Genomic DNA, 13,790 nt, shown 5'->3' on the forward strand with positions numbered 1-13,790 from the left:
AGAGCAAGGACTAAGAAAACCTATTGATGGGACTCCAGAGAGTGCTTTCTGGTCTTGCTTAGGACATGGCGTTTGTTCCTAGCATCCATGGTGGGTCCCTCATACCACTTATAACTCCAGCTTCAGAGAATCTGATACCCTCTTCTAGATTTCGTGAGCACCTGCATCCACACATGTTAATAAACACACAAATATATACATAAATATACACTGGTTATTTGGGGGCGGTGAGAGGGTTTCTCTGTATAATAGTGCTAGCTGTTCTGAACTATCTTTGTAGGTCAGATTGATAGGGTTTTCCTCTTACCTCTATCTGCACATACCCTCACTCTTCCCTGGGGAAAGACTTGGGTCCATGTCTTTGTTGAGAGGGACCCACATGTCCCCCTGTCTACCATTTTAGCAGACACCCTCAATCTTGCAGAATCACTTCTGAAACCTCACATAGAAACTCATGTTCCTCAAACAAGGAAGTTCCAAACAGTGAGGAAAGATGCAGCAGGTAGGGCTCTGAGAGAGCTCCCCCACATCTCTACTCCCCCAAATCAAATGGCCGCACCTTCTTTCAGTTCCTCAATCATGCCCTAAACAGGCTGCCTCGGTGAAGGGACTTTTCCCAACAAAAGAAAGGTCTCAAATCAGTTACAGGGAAATGAGCCCAGGTAGGTCCAAGGTAAGCAGGTAAATCCTTCCAAGCAACCGGGATCTTCCTGGTGAGAGAGACTCAAAGGGTGATACACAAACAATTCTCCATTGGTGGCTGTGAAGATGGAGGAGTCTCGAGGTAAGGAATGTGGGCGGAGTCTAAGAGCTGTCTCACAACCAAAACAGAACGGACAACAGAGGTGTGGGGAGCCAACAGAAGGCAGCTATCATCCTTGCAGCCATCTTGAGCCATATACCCTGATAAGAGATTTGATTACAATAACCTATAACAGCTGAGCACACTCTGATAACATCTTGGTTTAGATACCCAGGATCTTTCCTTGGGTGTGTGAGACTTAAAGGTGTGTGACTTAAGGGCTTGACTTAGAATCAAATTTAGAGAAAAGACCTAAGGGCATGATTAAAGGTGTGACTTAGAGGCGTGGCTTAGAAGTGAGACAAATAAAAGGCTACAGGCAGACAGAAGAAATTATTATCAGTACAACTTGGAACTAGGAATTAGGTTAGAGAGTACAACTTGGAGTAGGAATTAGGCATTGAGGAAGAAGGATTATTAGACATTAGGCACTTAGCACTTGGAAGAAGTAACTTGGAACTTGGAGGCACTAGAAACTAGGAACTAGGAACTAGGGACTAAGAACTCAAGACTTGGGACTTGGACTAAGAAGAGAGACTGAAGAATAAACGAGATTGAATCACACTCTGTCTGGTCTCCATTCCTCACGTCCGTCCTCACTCTCTCTTGCTGAACCTCGACCCGCAAACCAGAGCAGCTTGGGGCAGTGCAGGCTCTAACAAGTTAGTCCCCAAAGCTTTTGGCAGTGCGGGTCTCAACACTGACAGAACGGTCTGAGACATTTTGAACCCCAAATGTGAGGCAGTGCAGTTCTCAACATTTCTGGCCCCCAAGTGTGGGGCAGCTCGGGCCGCAACACAGAGGAACTTCTACCCCCTAGCCACAGGGAATTGAATTCTGCTTCACTGTTTGAGTTTGGAGGAAGCCTGAGCTTTGGATGGGACTACAGCTCATCCATAGCCTTGATTGGGTTTTGGTGATTGATTGATTGATGATTGATTTTTTCCAGTCTTTTGAGACCCTGAACAAAGAATCCAGACATCTATGCCGTACCTGGTCTTCTGGCCTGAAGAACTGTAATATAACAGTTGCCTGTTGCTTTTAGGTGCTAAATGTATGATTGTCTATTAGAAAGCATCAGAGACAAAACCAGGAAGCAGACAACAAAATGACATCGTCCCTATTATGTAGCTGGTAACAGGGTCTAAATTGGTGACAGCACCTTCACAGGCTGCTCAACAGCTGCTTTTGTGATGGGATCACCTATACCTTCCTGGGAGTTGTGGAGCGGGGGGGGGGGGGGGGGGGGTAGTAAGTTTACATAGCACCGAACCTCCCAAACACTTGCTGGAGTTTGCAAACCACTGCAGCGGGGCAGGGCTTTTCCAACTGCAGTGCCCGCTTGAATCCCATGGGGAGATTTTCACATACAGATTAGTTCATTTTTTAACCAGTTCCAGTGCTGTCGGTTTTTCTGACCGGGGCATCTGTGCTCAGTAGTGACACAAAAGAAGTGATGTCTACAGACTCGAGAAAATGAAAGAGAAAATGGAGATATCATGTCGATGGTTCTCAAATTTTTTGTATGAACCAAAACCAGCTGTAAGGTTTGTTAACATGTAGATTTCTGAGCACCACTCCCTCTGTTTCAAATGCCATAGCACTGATGGGGACCTGAGACTGCATGTATAAAAGACTTTAAGTGACTCTTGACTGTTGGTCCAGGGACCACACCTGGAGAGCCAGCTGTCAGGCATCACACACCTGGGGAAGTGTAGTGCAAGTGTGTGTGTGTGTGTGTGTGTGTGTGTGTGTGTGTGGATGTGGATGTGGATGTGTGCATGTATGTGCAGGCACACACTCAGGTGAGTGTGTTGCGGCCTGAGCTGCCCCACGTTTGGGGGCCAAAATGTTGAGAGCCGCTCTGCCCCACACTTAGGGGCCAAAATGTCTCGGACCGCTCTGTCAATGTTGAAACCCGCACTGCCAAAAGCCTTGGGGGCTAAACTGTTAGAGCCCGCACTGCCCCAAGCTGCTCAGGTCCTCAGATCGGGGTTCAGCAAGAGAGAGAGTGAGGATGGACTCGAAGAATGGAGACCAGACAGAGTGTGATTCAATCCTATTTATTCTTCAGTCTCTCTTCTCTCCAAGTCCCTAGTTTCTAGTCCCTAGTGCCTCCAAGTTCCAAGTGCCTAATACCTAATAATCTTCCTCCGAGTTCTCTAGCCAAAGTGTCTTCTTCCTCAATGCCTAATTCCTACTCCAAGTTGTACTCTAAATTGTACTCTCTAACCTAATTCCTAGTTCCAAGTTGTACTCTGTCCAAGTTCTTCCTCCAAGTTGTACTGTAAGTTGTTCTGTCTTAATGCCTAATTCCTACTCCAAGTTGTACTCCCTGAAGTGTCTGATTCTCTGATCTCTCTTCTGTCTGCCTCTCGCCTTTTATATGTCTCACTTCTAAGCCACGCCTCTAAGTCATGCCTTTAATCATGCCCTTAGGTCTTTTCTCTAAATCTGATCTCTAAGTCACGCCCTTAAGTCACACACCTTTAAGTCTCACACACCCAAGGGAAAATCCTGGGTATCTAAAGCAAGATGTTATTAGAGTGTGCTCAGCTGTTGCAGGCTAATGTAATCAAGTCTCTTATCAGGGTATATGGCTCAAAATGGCTGCAAGGATGATAGCCGCCTTCGGTCGGCTCCCCACATGAGTGTACATAAATGCGTGGCCCAAGGGCAATGTAGGGTGTGTTCCTCAATCACTCTCCACATTTTAAAATTACACATGTTTGTTTATTTAGTTAGTGTGGGTAGGGAATCCAGCTGTGCATATGTGGAAGTTAGAAAGAAGAAAACTGACAGGACATGGTCTGTTCTTTCACCACTTGAGTTCCAGAAATCAGACTCCGCTCATCAATCTTGGCCAAATGCATCATCACCGACTGAGTCTTCCTACTGACCCACTGCACCTTATTTTTGAGGCAAGGCCTCTCACTGAACCTAGAGCACATCCATCTAGCTAGCTGGCTGGCTAATAAGCTCCAGGGATCTGTCTGTCTCTGTTCCCAAAGCCCTGGGCTGTGGGGAAGTTACAGACACACTGAGCTAGCATAGGTGGTAGGTGTCCTCCTGTTTATGTGCAGGCACGTCACCAACCGAGGCATCTCCTCTGCCCAGTTTTGAACACTTTAAGCACATGGTCGGTGTCTTTTAGAACACTCCCTGTACACACACATAGTCTTCAGTGTGATCCTGATAGTGACAAGAGATGAAGGGACGGGACCTGAGGAGAGGAAGCCTCGGCTTCTTAGGCAATTGCATTGGGTACATTTATCATATGGCTTTTATCCAGAGGAAAGCTGGCCCCATCAAAATAAGAAGTTCAAAATCCTGAGCCCTATCACATCTTTATATCTTTCTTGGAAGCATCCTGTATCCCTCCCCTTATCTCAGAGTCCCACCTCTCCCACCAATGACCTTGTCATGATGTGAGAGACTTGCCGGGACTATTGATTTACTAGCTGCTGCAAATCCTTATCTCCGATAATCGGCTGCTACCCTTGGTGTGCAAGCATACTTCTCTTCCTTGCAATGGCCAGAAATCGAGGCATCCTTTAAGGATGCCTGGAAGCATTTTGTCATGACAACTTTCCCCTATGTGAACGGCGTAGGGTAGTAAGAAGAAAGCTTTGGGTTCTACTGTTGGGAAACCATGCTGGTTTCCAGAACAGGTGAGTGCTGGTCTGATGCAGCCCTCTCCCTCAGCTACATCTCATCACATGCCTCCGCCACTGCTAAGCAGAGCTGTGACTGATGTGCCACACATGGCCAAGCACAGCCTTCCTCAGATACGAAGTCACCACGTCCCAGGATCCCATCCTAGAGGACTGTTTCCAGATTCCACAGTTATCACCTCAGTCTGAGTCCAAACAGGAAGAAAGATGATACAGTGTGGAAAGTAATACAACTCCTAGAAGGTTTTATGAAGGCCTGTACAGGGCACAAGGGAACCCACAAGGGACAATGCAGTTATTCAGAGCTAATAACCACAGCATTATTAATACTCCTAGTCCTGAAGGAACGAGTGTCAGGGGCAGCCTTGCTTATACACTGAAGGCCTAAAATCAGCCATAGGCCTAAGTCAGCCTGCTAACACAAAAGTCTTGGGTCTCTGTGGAAAAACACTGAAACAGATAGCTATAAGATACTGTAAACAGGCAGCTTTGGTGGAAATTTACCAGCCTGGATAAGAACAAGTAGTCATTGGTCTTATAGATAGTCATAGACCTTGGGTAGCCTTGGTGGATAGTACCAACTTAAATAAGGACAAGTGAATCATAGACGGAGTCATAGTGACCTGTCCCCTGAACCTTCACCCAGCTGATACCCTGTTCTGGAAGATATCTGTACTCCCCCCGAACACCTATGCTCCCACGTCATCCCCTTCCCCACATCCTGCCTTTTTGTGTTTATAACTCCTGTGTGAAAAAGTAAAAATTACAGTTTGATCAGCCGTGGTTCTTTGTGTTTGCCTGTGTCCCCCATCCTCTCTTTCAGGTGATCTCCCTGCACCCCTGTTCAATGCCCTGCTGGATGGGACAAACGAGGAGAGTGAACAGTTTTCAAAATCCACATGGAAACTAGAAAGAAGCAGTGAGTTTGGCCTGATGGCACAACTAGCCCGCGTGGACTGTGTGTGTGAACCTGTACTTCTGAGCCAGAGAGGAGTCTCAGGCAGGAAATGTTTCGGCCCAGTCAAAGACAGCAGTCCTTGGCCCTGGCTGAGAACAGGAAAGAGGAGGTAGAGGGCGGATCTGGAATGGTGTCTGTTTGAACTCTTTCTTACACACCTACCATTCATCCCTTTGTGTCTACCTTACTCCTTGCTTTCTGTTCCTCTTTGCCCTGTTTTCCTAGCTTTCCTCCAATAATTTGTTTCTCCATTGATGTCTTCTTTAGGACCAGTTGCTTTTCATTATTCCATTGTGTTAGTCACACTTTTTACTGCAGTGACAAAAACCTGAGAAGGGAAAGTGGCTTACTAGAGAAAGGTTATTTTGGCTCACCAGTTCGAGTATTTCAGTAGCTGGTCAGTGGGCAACACTGTCAGCCTGAGATGAGACTGAACGCGGAAGGGAGAATGTGGTGAAGCCAAGCAGTTTACCTTGTGGTGGACAGGAAACAGGGGACGCCTGTGCTTGGGGGCTGCTGCGTCTACCTCTGTCTTGTTCTACCTGAGAGGCTGAAACCCCTGCTTAGTCCCCAAACAAGCTAGGAAACCCCATTTTCCCTCCTTCTCCTGACCCCAACCTCACAGAGAAAACTCCCCTGCGGGTTTGGAGAACACTCCAGGCCCACTTTTATCTACGTTTAATCTGATCTAATGTGATCTATATCTGCATCACCAAGGAAGAGAACAAGCCAATCACTACCTTGGTCCTATCCTGACCCCCCCCCCCCACTATGGGACAGTGCCACCCACATTCAGGACTGACCATTCCCTCTCAGTTGCCACACAATATGGCAATTTTCTCTGGGCCCTCACAGATGCACCCATAAGTGTGCCTTAATCTCTGAATCCAATCCAGTTGTCAACCAAAATTAACCATCATATTCATTATTTTGACATTCTTTCTTTATTCAGTGGTTTCTATAGACAGATGATTATATAGAGAACTATATATGGATACATATCTGACACATGCATCCATGTGTATGCATAGACTAAGGTACATGTATTTTTTTTCTTCTTCTGTCTACTAAGAGCCTAGAAGAAATGATACATTAATGTTAGTGCCCACATCTAATGCAAATCTCAAAGAAAACAAAGCTCCATGAGGAATGGATAAACTGGGACATAAGAGATGTGAGACCTTGTCTCCAAACATCAAAGAACAAGCAGACAGACAAACAAGAAAAGCTGAGCTGCACCTACTACTTTTCTGTAGCGACTTATAGAAAGGAAATGTCTTTAAAAATTAACTCCAAGATGGTTATAGTGGTACACACCTTTAATTCCAGCACTTGAGAGGCCAAGGCAGGTGGGTCATGGTTCTCCATGCCTGTGAGCTCAGTACTTGGTACACCGAGTTAAAGGCTGGCCAGCCTGAGCTGCACAGTTATAAACCCAGGTATAAAAGAAGTCATCACCATTGAAATTATAGAAATGAGTAAGCAGGACCATCAGTGGGGAAGGAGAAGTCTCTCTTGCACATCAGTTCCAAATGATAGATGTAGGTGCTGTTCCCTGAAGGAGCCACTAAGTAAATCTCTACTCATTTAAGTATGGCCTGGCCATCATGACTCTTTCAAAGGAATATCATAAGGGAATTAGGAAAGGGAATGATGTCAGAGTGAAGAAACCTGGCAAATACTATCTCGGATCAAGTGAGCGCCAACAGAGATGGGTGGTACGGTAATGTCTCCCTTGATGCTTGATGATGAAATCAGAACTTTTTTCAACACACCGATTTCCCCTCAGAAGCAGATCATTTGTCTCTGGTGCATGCAGGGGGAAAATCCATAATAATTCCATTCCAGTCTGGACAAAGATATCAGACAAATCTGAACTGAGGGACAGCCTATAAAACACACCTCCAGTGCTCCTCAGATGAGAAGAGACTGCATGAGAAGCTGTCGTAGCCAAGGGAAGCCTGCGGAGACACAAGTGAATGCACTGAAGTATCTTAGATCAGGTCCCAGACAGAAGACATTAAGTGGGAATTAAATGAATATAAAACACAAGCTTTAGGTAACAATGTGTCCATGCCTACAATCGAAGGAACTCAGAATCAAGGGATCAGGAATTCAAGGTCATTTACAGCCACGTGGCAAGTTGAAGACCATACTGGGCTATATAATGCTTCATCACAAAGAAAGAAAAAAAGAAGGAAGGAAGGAAGGAGGAAAGGAGGAAGGGAGGGAAGGAGAAAGGAAAGGAAGGAGGAAAGGAGTGACAGAGGGAAGGAGGAAGGAAGGAAGGAAGGAAGGAAGGAAGGAAGGAAGGGAGGAAGGGAGGAAGGAAGGAAGAAAGGAAGGAAGGAGGAAAGGAGGAAGGGAGGGAAGGAGAAAGGGAAGGAAGAAGGAAAGGAGTGATGGAGGGAAGGAGGAAGGAAAGAAGGAAGGGAAACAACAGGGTGCTAAAGAGACAGCTCAGTGGTTAGGAACACTTGCTAATCTTGCAGAGGACCCAGGTTCAGTGCCTAGCATCAAAGATGTCAGATGGCTCACAATCACCTGTAGCTCCAGCTGCAGATCTGGTGCCTCTGACCCCCAACGGTATAGGAACTCATGTACACATAATCACACATATAAAACAAAGTCAAGTCATATAATACATCTTCTTTTAAGTGTCAACATTGAAACTTTTGTTGTGGTGATGCACACTTTTGATCTCAGCACTCCGGAGGCAGAGACATGTGACTCTCTGAGTTCAAGGCCAGCCTGGTGTACATAGTGAGCTCCTGACTCAAAAGAAACAGTGTCAATGTTGGCTCATTAATAACAACCAACATGCAGTAAAAGGAAAGATGTCCATGAAGAAAATCTCAGTGTGGGACCCACGGGAGCTCTCCACACCACCCCCTTAACTTTTCTGCAATTCGAAAACTAACCTACAATTAAAATACTATTTTAAAAATATATGCCTGTTGGACTCACTACCGCAGATTAACATTTTTATTGTGCCTCAAACAATAAAGGACTTTACAATTGTTTTCTTCCATTTCTTTCCCTACTGCTCTCTGTCTAATTCTTATCTATTTTTTTTTGTCTGTGTCTAACTTAAGTTCCACAAAGTACTATTTATTAGTCTATTTAGTTGGGTTTTTATTTTTTTCGTTTTTGTAAATCGCCATTGCGGGTGATGGTGTGTGGGCGGTGGTCAGGAGACAACCTCGTGGACTTGGTTGTCCCCCTCCACCTTCAGGTGGCTTTCAAGGATTGAACTCAGATCGCCAGGCTTGCACAGCCATCACTTTACTGACTGAGATTTTTCTCACAATGTATGTAGCCCTGGCTGGCCTGGAACTCCCTCTTTAGACCAAACTGGCTTTGAGCTTGAGACCCTCCTGTCTCTGCCTCCTGAGTGCTGGGGTTACAGGTGGGCAGCATCACATCCAGCTTAATCCTGGTTTTGAGTTTTTAACTCAGGGCCTCATACACACCAGGTAAGGGCTCCATCCACAGAGCTACAGCCGCAGCCCTAGCTTGCTGTGTTTAAACAGTCGCTTATTTAAACACACATATCTGAAATGAGTGCATAAGCTTGCACACAGTAAGTGTAAGAGTAGATATCTGTGTGGTTTTCCTCTCTCCCAGTCCTTTACAGTTTCTCCTGCACCACTATGCTTTAGTCTAGAATTGTTGCTTTACCTTAAGTAGCCTCCCTCCCTCCCACCCCCATCTCTCCGTGTGTGTGTGTGTGTGTGTGTGTGTGTGTGTGTGTGTGTGTGTGTCTCTCTCTCTTCCTCTCTGACTTTGTCTGTCTCCCCCAACCCCCTTCCCTCTCTTCTCATCACATCATTTCAGTATGTTGCCTAAACTGGCCTTGCATTCCTGAGTTCAAGCAACCCTCCTGCCTTAACTCCCTGAGTAGCATTAGTGGACAAGTGTGGTGCTTTCAATAGGTATGGCTCCCACAGACAGGGAGTGACTCTGTTAGGAGGTGTGGCCTTTTTTGAAGTAGGTGTGGCCTTTTGGAGGAAGTGCGTCATTGTGGAGGGCGGGCTTTGAGGTCGTATATGCTCAAGCTCCACCCAGTAGACACAGTCTACTTCTATTGGCTACCGGTCAAATGTGGAACTCTCAGTTCTTTCTCCAGTACCATGTCTGCTTGCTTGACACCATGCTTCCCCAACTAAATGTTGTCCTTTACTACAAAAGGGTTGCTGTAGCTGGGCAGTAGTGGCACCCATCTTGAAGTGCTGCCTTTAAGCTGCATTCCCAGCATGAGGAGGCAGAGGCAGGTGGATCTCTGTGAGTTCAAGGCCGACCTGAACACAGAGAAACCCTGTTTCAAAAAACCAAAACCATAAATAAATAAATAAATAAATAAATAAATAAATAAATAAATTTCCCTGGTCATGGTGTCTCTTCACAGTAATAGAAATCAAACTGAGACAGCAGGCACGTGCCACTCTGCCCAGATTGAAACTTCCCTGTATAGTTTTGTGGGAGATCTCAGGGTGATAATTTTCTCCACTTTTCTTTGTGGGAAGTGCCTCTGTTTATTTACGCTGGATCTAGATTCTAGATTGGCAGCTTTCAGTTGTCCTTGCCATTCACAGTTTCTGTTGAGGAGTCAGATGTGAGCCTCAGTGTCGCCCTGTGAAGGCCACAAGTCCCCTCCACTAGAAAGAGGCTTTTCTTTCTTAAGATTTATTTTATTTTTATTTATGTGGATGGCGTGTGTGTGTGTGTCTGTATGTGTGTGTGTGTGTGTGTGTTTGTGTGTATGCCACATGTGGGCAGATGTTCACAGAGTCCAGAAGATGCCATGAGATCTCCTGTTGCCACAAGAAGTTGTCACAAGAAGTTGTAATCTTCCTGAGTTGTGTGGTGGGAACTGAACCCCCGTCCTCTGTCTCTAGGAGAGCAGCAAGTGCTCTTAACCACCGATCCAACTTTCAGACCCTGTAATACACACGCGCACGCACCAGCGCGCACGAACACACACACTAAAAGAATAAATAAATGTGCAAAGATATTTTAAATAGGCATCTTGTAACTATGGTTACCTACCTGCGTGAGACTTGGCCTCTTCTACATGCCTTCACAGATCAGGGTGGGGTGTGGGGGATTATGAGATTCCCACCTCCCTGGGGAGCTTGCCTGTTAATGGTGGCCAGGGCAGGGGAGGAGGTTTTCTTCTGTGCTATAGCCATTGTTAAACTGACTATGCTGCAGTAAAAACCCTACCGGACTTGTATAAGTAACTAATTAAACTTAGAGGGTCCAAAACAGAAAAGAAATGTGTGCAGAAAGGAATGGTTTAGTAAGAGTGGGGTCAGCAGGAAGTGGGAGTGGCGACAAAAGGGGAGGGGCGATGAAAGGGGAGGGGCGAATCACAGTATGTTGCATATGGACACAAAAGTGTCAAAATAATGTTCAATTCAAAAAATAATTGAATAAAAATTGTTTAAAAGATGTCATTGCCTAAGTTGACCACTTAAAATAAAATAAACAGTTGTTTTTTTTTTTTTTTTTAAAGACGAGCACAAACTCATATTCTTTGGAAGTTTATTAGTGGGAATTTCGGCCTCTATGAAAAACGTGTTCTTCTGTGGAAAATCTGTTTGATTTTGCTGGCAATTGGGGGCACTCCAAACTCAGAATCATGTTAAATTTTAGGCTTAAGAGATTACAAAAGCGCAGTAATAACGTATCATTTGCAAGTGAGTGCAGGCCTGTGCCTCAGAGACAGGCTCTTCGCTGCCTTTTCTGCTGCCTGGCACCTCTCTAGCCCCTCACTTCTCCAGTTTGTCCTCAGCCAACTTTGTGAATGGGTTCCAACCCAACCTCCCTGGCCCCAAAGGACTCAAACTCCAACTCTGTGCTTTGCCCTCTGCCTGGCCACAGGGACAGGCAGGTGTTACTTGGCCACACCAGCTCCAGCTGGAATTTTCCTGGTATAGAAGTCTCTCCTTGTTTTTGATAATTTCCCTTCCTTTCCTGACAACATTGCCATGCCTTTAAAAAGAAAGATGCTTTTTGTATTTCATCCAGCATTTTAAGTACTCTATACTGGGAGCGGTTCTACAGACAGCTATCGCTGGAAATAGACTACAGTCAGCCTTCGTGAGGGATTGGCTCTGAGACCACCTAAGGATGCCAAAATCCACGGATGCTCAAGCCCCTTATATAAATGGCACAGTATTTGCATATAACCTACACATACCTTAATTCCTCTCCAAATTGCCTATAATCCTTATTACGGTGTAACTGCCACGTGAATACTTGTTATTAATGTCCTGTTTGCAGAGCAAAGAGAAGGAAAGGTGTTGAGGCAGGCATATCTCCTTCTCAAGTGTTGACAATCCCAGGGTGGTTGGATTCATACAATTTGGATGGGCTAACTGTATTTATTCATTGTTGCTGTTGCTTTAACCTACTTGGAATTTTCTCTGTGCGTGTGTGTGTGTGTGTGTGTCTGTGTGTGTATAAGTGTGTGTGTGTGAGTGTGTGCATGTGAGTGTGTGTATGTGTGTGAGTGTGTGTGAGTGTGTGTATATGTGTGCTTGTCTGTGAGCATGTGTGTGAATGTGTGTATGTGTACGCATGTGTGTACATGTGTGTGAGCATGTGTTTGAGTGTGTGCATGTGTGAGTGCATGTGCATAGTATGTGTGGGAATGTGTGTGAGCATGAGTGTTGAAGTGTGTGTCTGTGTGTGTGTACATGTGCACACACACACACACACACACACACACTTCTGTCCTGGTGGGTGAATTCATGCCACCAGTGTAGAGATCAAAGGACAACTTTCAGGAATCAGTTTTCTACTTTCACCTCATTTGGGTTTGATGCTTATTTGTTTGTTGGTTTGCTTGCTTGCTTGCTTAAAATTTTAAATTGCATATGTATGAATGTTTTGCCTGCATTTCTGTACATGCACTGTGTGCATGCCTGGTTCTGAGGAGACCAGAAGATATTGGATCTCCTGGAACTAGAGTTACAGATGATTGTGAGCCACCATGTGGGTGCTGGGAATCAAACCGTCTGCAAGAGCAATGAGAACTCAAAACTACTGAGCCAGCTCTCCAGCCCTAGTTGTTGTTGTTGTTGTTGTTGTTGTTGTTGTTGATGATGATGATGATGATGATGATGATGATGATGATGATTGAGAGCTACTGCTTATTTTATTCTAGTATTATTATCATTATTATTCTCTCATTCGTTACATGGGAGTTTCCCCTTCTTGTCCTCCCCCAAGTCTCTCTTCCCTGTCTCCCCTCTCCCCTAGATGCACCCCACCTCTGCCTCCCCTCAGAAAAGAGCAGACCACTCAGGATTCATCATCCAAACACTGCATAACAAGCTACAGCAAGATCAGGCACATACCATCACATCAAGGCTAGACAAGGCAACCCAAGGAGGAAAAGGGTCCCAGGAGTAAGCAACAGAACCAGAGACTACAACCCCTCCCCCGTCACTGTTAGGAGTCAGTCCCACAGAACACCAAGCTACTCAGCCATAACATATATGCAGAGGACATGGGTCAGACCCATACAGGCTCCCTGATCTCTTCGAGGGCCTATGAGTCCCAGTCCGATGATTCTTTGGACCGTGTTCTCAAGGTATCCCTGACTCCCTGTTCCTCTGATCCTTCCTCTCCGTCCTCCACAGGGCTCACTGAGCTTCTCCACCTAACGTTTGGCTGTGGGACTCTGCATCTATCCCCACCAGTTGCTGGATGAAGTCTCTCTGGTCTCTTTCTGGATGATTCTGCTAGTCTCTGGTCCCAAAACAATCTGCAGGCAGGACAAACTATAGGTTGAAGGGTTTGTGGCTAGGTTTGTATCTCAATCCCTCTACTTGAGGCTTTGCCTGGTTACAGGAGATGGGCAGTTCAGGCTCCATGTCCCCCATTACGAGGAGTCTTTGCTAGGGTTACGCCCATAGATTCCACGGAGTTTCCATTGCGCTAGGCTTCCTTCCACCTTGTCCCAGAAATGCTCCTCCTCAATTCCAGCGCGTCCAGGCCTACTTTTGTTTTGTTTTATTTTGTTTTGATGTTGTTTCTGCCATCCTTAAGGGCAGTGGTCCAGCAAGCTTTAGGATTCTTCTCCTGCCTCCTCCTCTTCCCGTCTCGTCCATAGGAGAGTGAGATCACGGCTGTGCGCCACCCCATCCATCTGTTTTTACGGATTCAGTGAACAGAACTCAAGTCCTCAGACAAGCACTTTACCCACTCAGCCTTGTCGCTGGCACTGGATTTGTTTTTATTTACTTATTATTTATTTGGCGGCACAGGGATAAGGATGGGGGATGGGTTGGCAGAGGGGTACAGGTACCGAGGAAGCCAAAAAGTCAGCTTTTCCTGCAGTTAC

This window comes from Arvicanthis niloticus, chromosome 5 (assembly GCF_011762505.2).
Source record: "Arvicanthis niloticus isolate mArvNil1 chromosome 5, mArvNil1.pat.X, whole genome shotgun sequence".
Lineage (NCBI taxonomy): Eukaryota > Metazoa > Chordata > Mammalia > Rodentia > Muridae > Arvicanthis > Arvicanthis niloticus.